Raw genomic sequence first — 7,353 nt, 5'->3', positions numbered from 1 at the left:
CTGAACAGACGGTCTCTGCGTGGATTATGGAGCAAATGTTTTGTAATTCTGCCCTCTTGTGGTCATACCTAAGATAACAAGTACCAATCTCCTTACATCTGTGGTGCTATGCTGAAAATGGCCCCCAGAGTGCAGAGTTCTTAATATTGTATCACCTAAAGTGTTCCCTCTTCTTTTTAAGTCGATTATTTCAAAAATATCTTTGTTGTTATTAAGAGCCTTCAATGGGTTCTAACTCAGAAAGACTTTGTAGAGAGTTTTTGAGGCTTTTAAATCCTTGCAGGAGCAGAGAGTCTCATCTTTGTCCCTTGGAGTGGCTGTGGGTTTGAAATTAGCACTCTGTGGTTCACAATCAAGTATATATTGTGTGGAACCTTGGTTCGCACCCATAATATCTTTTTGGAATACAATTCATTTGTCATACACTCATCCATTTAATGTGTATCATTGAATATGTTTAATATATTCACAGAGTTGTACAACCCTCACAACAATTAAGAACATTCTCATCACCCCCAAAAACCACACTACAGGCATTCCTATGTTCCCCTCTCCTTCCTGCACAAGACAACCACTCATACACATTCTGTCTTTAGATGCCGGTTGGGCATTTCCTACAGACAGAATCATCTTTTGTAACTGGCTTCTTTGACTTTAGTGTGATGCTTTTGAGGTTCATTCATGTTGCAGCATGTTGTCCCAGTATTACGTTACTCTTTCATGGACAAATAATATTCCGTTGAATGGGTATGAATTTTACTTACTCTTTGTGTACAAATTTGTGAAGACATGTTTTCATTTAAGTCCACCGAGAAGTGGAATTGCACATCAATTGTTTATATCACCGAGACTCAAAGTAATTAATGTTGTTGTTATTAGCTATCGTTGATCACTACCAACTCATAGCATCCTTATGCACAACAGCATGAAATACTGCCCAGTTGTGCAACAACCTCAAAGTCATTGCTACACTTGAGCCCTTCACAGCTGCTATGGTACCACCAATTCATCTCATTGAGGGTCTTCCCCATTTATGCTGACCCTCTACTTTACCAAGAATAATGTCCTTCTCCAGGGACTGCTCCCTTCTCATAATATATCTGAAGTATGAGAGATGAAGTCTGGACATCCTGACATTCTGGCTGTACTTCATCCAACACAGATTGGTTTGTTCTTTTGGCAGTCCATGGTATTTTTAATATTTTCCTGCAACACCATAATTCAAATGCATCAATTCTTCTACGGTCTTCCTTATTCACTGTCCAACTTTCACATGCATATAAGGTTATTGAATATACCATGGCTGGATCAGGCACACCTTAGTCCTCAGACTGATATCTTTGTTCTTGAAAACTTTAAAGAGGTCTTTCACAGCAAATTTGACTAATGTAATATGTTGTTTAATTTATTGACTACTGTTCCCATGTGTGTTGATGGTTGATCTGAGCAAAATGAAGTAGTCTTTGACAACTGCAATCTTTTTTCCATTTTCCCAGATGTCATTTATTGGTCCAGTGGTGACGATTTTTGTCTTCTTTACACTGAAGTGCAACCCATACCGAAGGCTGTGATCTTTGATCTTCATCAGTAAGTATCTTAAGTCCTATTTGCTTTCAGCAAGCAAGGTTGTATCATCTTCATATCACAGGCTTTTAATGAGTCTTCCTTCAACTCTGATGCCATGTTTTTTTCTCATATAATCCAAATTCTCAGGTTATGAGTTCAGCATACATATTGAATAAGTATGGTGAAAGAATACAAACCAGGCACACACCTTTCCTAATTTTAAACCATTCAGTGTGTAGTTGCTGTTTATTGTTTAAAAAGGGTATTTACAGTGAGTAAGTCATTGGTCTTGTAGAATGGTCATGCGTCTCTGACCATTAACTTCTTCAAATCACCAAAACTATATTTTCCAATTACCAATCCTTTTCCTTTGTTTCCAACTTTCACATTCTAATAACCAATGCATGTTGATTGAATATTTGATTAATTTCAAACTGCAGAATTTTGTACAAAAAAATCTTCACTTTTTTCATCTTTGGCATTAGTGATTCGTGCATAAATTTGAATAATCATCATATTAACTAATCTTCCTTGAATGTTTTGGGGTATTTCCTATCACTGACCCTGTTGTACTTTAGGGTGAATTTTTAAGTACTTTAGGGTGAATTGTTCAGGATGAGTGTGATGTCATTTCTTGTCAGTGTATCATTCCCAGTGGAGCAGACCACATGAATGTCTGATTCAAAATGGTGAATATGTTCTATTTCAGCTCACTGGTGTCTTGGATATTGGTCTTAATGGGATCCATTTCATTTTTAAAGCAGGAATAAGACGTGTGTGGAGGGGATATTGTTCGTAGACTTGGATGAGGATTTTTGTGGGAAAGAAAGGGAGTGAAGGCTGTTGTGGGAAAGAAGGAAGTGACGTTAACACAAAGAAGGGGCAGCTGAAGGCTGAAAGCTCTCAGACACATCAGAATAGTGACAGACAGACTACGTGGGCGTGGTCAACAAGGACAGGGTGGGGAATGGGAAGGGCTGTAGGATTCTCCACATCTCCTGGCCCACCCCAGTCTCAGCACTCCTGATGACATCCTGGCAGTGCAGCTTCAAAAGAAAAAACAAAACCCAAGCAAACCAGTACCTAGAGTTGACTCTACTTACTGTAACCCCAGTATGTGTCAGAGTATGATCATGTGTTTCATGGGTGTAGTCAGGCCTTACTTCCAGGTGTCTCTGGGAGGAAGGAATGTCCACCTTTTGGTTAGCAGTTGAGCACATTAACTGCTAATATCACCCAGGGACTCCATCAAGCCCTCCATCACTAAAGAATAATAGCTGTATGTATGTTATTGTTACATGCCATTGCATCAGTTCTGATTCATAGTGACCCTGTATAAGGTTTCCAGGGAGTGAATGGTGGGTTTGAACCACTGACCTTGCAGTTAGCAGTCCAGTGCTTATTCTACAGCACCACACCTTTATATATAATTTATATATATAAATATAAAATTTATATATGTAAACACACATTTATATATAATCTATATTCTAGATAAATTCCTACTTATATATAGTAGCTATCAAGTTCTCCCTAGCCAAGCACAGTGGTGACCAGAGTTGGCTTTCAATAAATTTCAAGGTCATCTCTGCCCAAATCTGTATCCTTCTCAGCCGCTTTGGGCTTAGGAGTCAGTGGTGCCCACTCTTAGGATTGCTGTGGGGTTCCTAAAGATAGAAAAGATATAGCCTACCTTGCTAATGGGGGCACTTCAAACATCATTACTGTAAGCATTTCTGCAAAGTGGCTCCTATATCATTGCTGACCCTTTATACCAGGATATGATGGTGCTGCTAGGGGTCAAACTAGAGATTCTGAACAGAGGGTTTCGTGTGGATTAGTGGAGCAAATGTTGTGTAATTCTACCCTCTTGTGGTCATACCTAAGATAACAAGTACCATTTTCCTTAAATCTGTGGTGCTATGCTGGAAATGGCCACCAGAGGGAAGAGTTCTTGATACTATTTTACCTAAAGTGTCCCCTCACCTTTTTAAGTAGATTATTTCAAAAATATCTTTGTTGTTGTTAAGAGCCTTCAATGGGTTCTAACTCATCGAGACTTTGTAGAGAGTTTTTGAGGCTTTTAAATCTTTGCAGGAGCACTGAGTCTCATCTTTGTCCCTTGGAGTAGCTGTGGGTTTGAAATTTGCATCCTGTGGTTCACAATCAAGTACATATTGTATGGAACCATGGCTCGCCCCGATAATATCTTTACTGGACTACAATTCATTTGTCATACATTCGCCCATTTAATGTATATCATTGACTATCTTTAATATATTCACAAAGTTGTACAATCCTCACAACCATTAAGAACATTCTTATCACCCCCCAAAACCACACTATCGTCATTCCTATTTTCCCCTTTCTTCCCTTCACAAGACAACCACTCATATACATTTTGTCTTTAGATGCCTGATTGGGCATTTCCTACAGACAGAATCATCTAATATGTGGTCTTTTGTGACTACTGGCTTCTTTGACTTTAGTGTGATGCTTTTGAGGTTCATTCATGTTGTAGCATGTCCCAGTACTACGTTACTTTTTCATGGACAGATAATATTCCGTTGACTGGATATGCATTTTACTTGCTCATTTGTGTTCAAGTTTTGTGAACACGTGTTTTTATTTAATTCTACTGAGACGTGGAATTGCACATTAATTGTTTATACCACCAAGACTCATAGTAATTTATGTTTTTATTAGACATCGTTGATCACTACCGACTCATAGCATCCTTATGTACAACAGCATGAATTACTGCCCAGGTCTGCTACAACCTCAAAGTCATTACTACACTTGAACCCTTTACAGCTGCTATGGTACTACCAATTCATCTCATTGAGGGTATTCCCTGTTTTCGCTGACCCTCCACTTTACCAAGCATGATGTCCTTCTCCAGGGACTGCTCCCTTCTCATAATATATCTGAAGTATGAGGGACAAAGTCTGGACATCCTGGCTTCCAAGGAGCATTCTGGTTGTACATCTTCCGGCACAGATTGGTTTCTTCTTTTGGCAGTCCATGATACTTTCTATATTCTCCTCCAACACCAGAACTCAGATGCATCTATTCTTCAATAGGTTTCCTTATTCATTGTCCAACTTTCACATGCATATGAGATGCTTGAAAATACCATGGCTTAGATCAGGTGCACCTTAATTCTCAAAAGATCAGCTTTGCTCCTGAACACTTTAAAGAGTTCTTATACAGCAGATTTGCCTAGTGCAATATGTCATTTCATTTCTTGACTACTGCTTCCATGAGTGTTCATGGTTGATGAGAGCAAAATGAAGTCTTTGACAACTTCAATCTTCTTTACACAGGTTGTTAATAAGTCTTCCTCCAATCCCGATGCCACGTTTTTCTTCATATAATCCAGCCTCTCAGCCTATGTGCTCAACATAAATATTGTAGAAGTATGGTGAAAGAATACAAGGCTGGCACAAACCTTTCATAATTTTAACCCATTCAGTATACAGTCATTATTTATGTTGTTTATAAAGGGTATTTGCAGTGAGTAAGTCATTAATTTTGTAAAATTCTCATGCTCTCTGCCCATTGACTTCTTCTAATCACCAAAGCCATATTTTCCAGCTACCAATCCTTTTTGTTTGTTTCCAGCTTTCACCTTGCCATCACCAATAGTGACCAATGCATGTTGATTGCATGTTTGATTAATTACAAACTGCAGAATTTGGTTGAAAAACTCTTCACTTTTTTCATCTTTGGCATTAGTGATTGGTGCATAAATTTGAGTAATTGTCATATTAACTCATCTTCCTTGTAGATTTGTGGGTATTTTCCTATCACTGATCATGTTGTACTTTGGGTGAATTTTGAAATGTTCTTCAGGATGAGTGTGATCCTTGTCAATTTGTCATTCCCAGCACAGCAGACTGGAGCAAATGTTGTGTAATTCTGCCCTCTTGTGGTTATTTCTAGAATAACAAGTACCAGTCTCCTTACCTCTCTGATGCTATGCTGAAACAGACCACCAGATGGCAGAGTTCTCAATACTATTTCACGTAATGTGTCACCTCTTCTTTTTCACCAGATAATTTCAAACTATCTTTGTTATTGTTACGAGCCTTCAATAGCTTCTGACTCATAGTAGCCCTGTATAGTCAAATGCTTATTGTATGGAAACATGGCAAGAATCTCTCTCCCCTCCATAATATGTTTACCGAACTAAAATTCATTGCTCATACATTCACCCATTTAATGTGTATAACTCAATAGTTTTAATATATTCACATAGTACAACCATCACGACAATTAAAAACATTTTCCTCACTGCCCAAAAAACACTCTTGCTATGAACAGTCATTCCTATTTTCCAGCTCCTCCCAGCCCCAGACCACTAATAAGCATTCTGTCTTTGTATGCCTGGTTGGGCATTTCCTACAGATGGAATCATCCAATATGTGGTCCTTTGTGACGCCTGATATTCTTCATGTTCATCCATGTTGCAGTATGTCCCAGTACTTCATTCCTTTTTCATGGTCAAATAATATTCCGCTGTATGAATATGCATTTTATTCACATTTGTGTACAAATTATGTGAGCACATGTTTTAATTTAATTCCACCTAGAGTGTAATTGCACATAAATTGTTTACACCACTCAGAGACTCAAAGTGATTTATGTTGTTGTTAGGTGTTGTTGAGTCACTACCGACTCATAGTGACCTTATACACAACAGAATAAAACACTGCCCAGTTCTGCGCTAACCTCAAAATCGTTGCTACCCTTGAGCCCTTTGTTGCTGCCATGGTGCCAATCCATCTCTTTAGGGGGCTTCCTCTTTTTCACTGACCCACCACTTTACCAAGTATGATGTCCTTCTGCAGGGACTGGTCCCTCCTGATAATATGTCTGAAGTATGAGAGACAAAGTCTCACCCTCCTGACTCCAAAGGGCATGCCAACACAGATCTGTTTGTTCTTTTGGCAGTCCATGGTATTTTCAATATTCTCCTCCAACACCATAACTCTAATGCATCAATTCTTCCACGGGCTTACTCAGTCACTGTTCAACTTTCACATGAATATGAGGTTTTTGAAAATACCATGGCTCAGATCTGGTGCACCTTAGTCCTCAAATTGACATTTTTTCTCTTCAACACTTTAAAGAGGTGTTGTGTAGCCGATTTGCCTAATGCAATACATCATTTACTTTCTTGACTGCTGCTTCCACGAGTGTTGATGGCTGATCTGAGCAAAATGAAACTTTTGACAACTTGATTTTTTCTCCATTTATACGGATGTTATATATTTGTCAAGTGGTGAGAATTTTTGCTTTCCTTACTTTGAGGGGCAACCCATACTGAAGACTATGGTCTTTGATCTGTATCAGAAAAGAGTTTAAGTCCTCTTCACTTTCAGCAAACAAGGTTGCATTATCTGTGTATCACAAGTTGTTAATGAGTCTTCCTCCAATCCTGATACTATGTGTTTCTTCATATAATCCAACTTCTCCGCCTATGTGCTCAGCATACAGATTTGAATAAATATGGTAAAGGAATACAATCTTGGGTCACACTCTTTTAATTTTAAACCATTCAGTGTACGCTATTGTTGTTGTTGTTGTTAGGTGCCAAGTTGGTACCAACTCATAGCGACCTTATGCAGAGCAGAACGAAACACTTCCCAATCCTGGGCAAACCTCACTACTGTTGCCACGCTTGAGTTCAACGATGCTGCCACTTGGCCAAGCCATCTCACTGGGGGTCTTCCTCTTTTTCTATGACCCTCCACCTTACCAAACATGATATCATTCTCCAGC

This window comes from Chrysochloris asiatica, unplaced genomic scaffold (genome assembly GCF_000296735.1).
Source record: "Chrysochloris asiatica unplaced genomic scaffold, ChrAsi1.0 scaffold00020, whole genome shotgun sequence".
In the NCBI taxonomy this organism is placed as follows: Eukaryota; Metazoa; Chordata; class Mammalia; order Afrosoricida; family Chrysochloridae; genus Chrysochloris; species Chrysochloris asiatica.
This window is presented reverse-complemented; position numbering follows the sequence as displayed.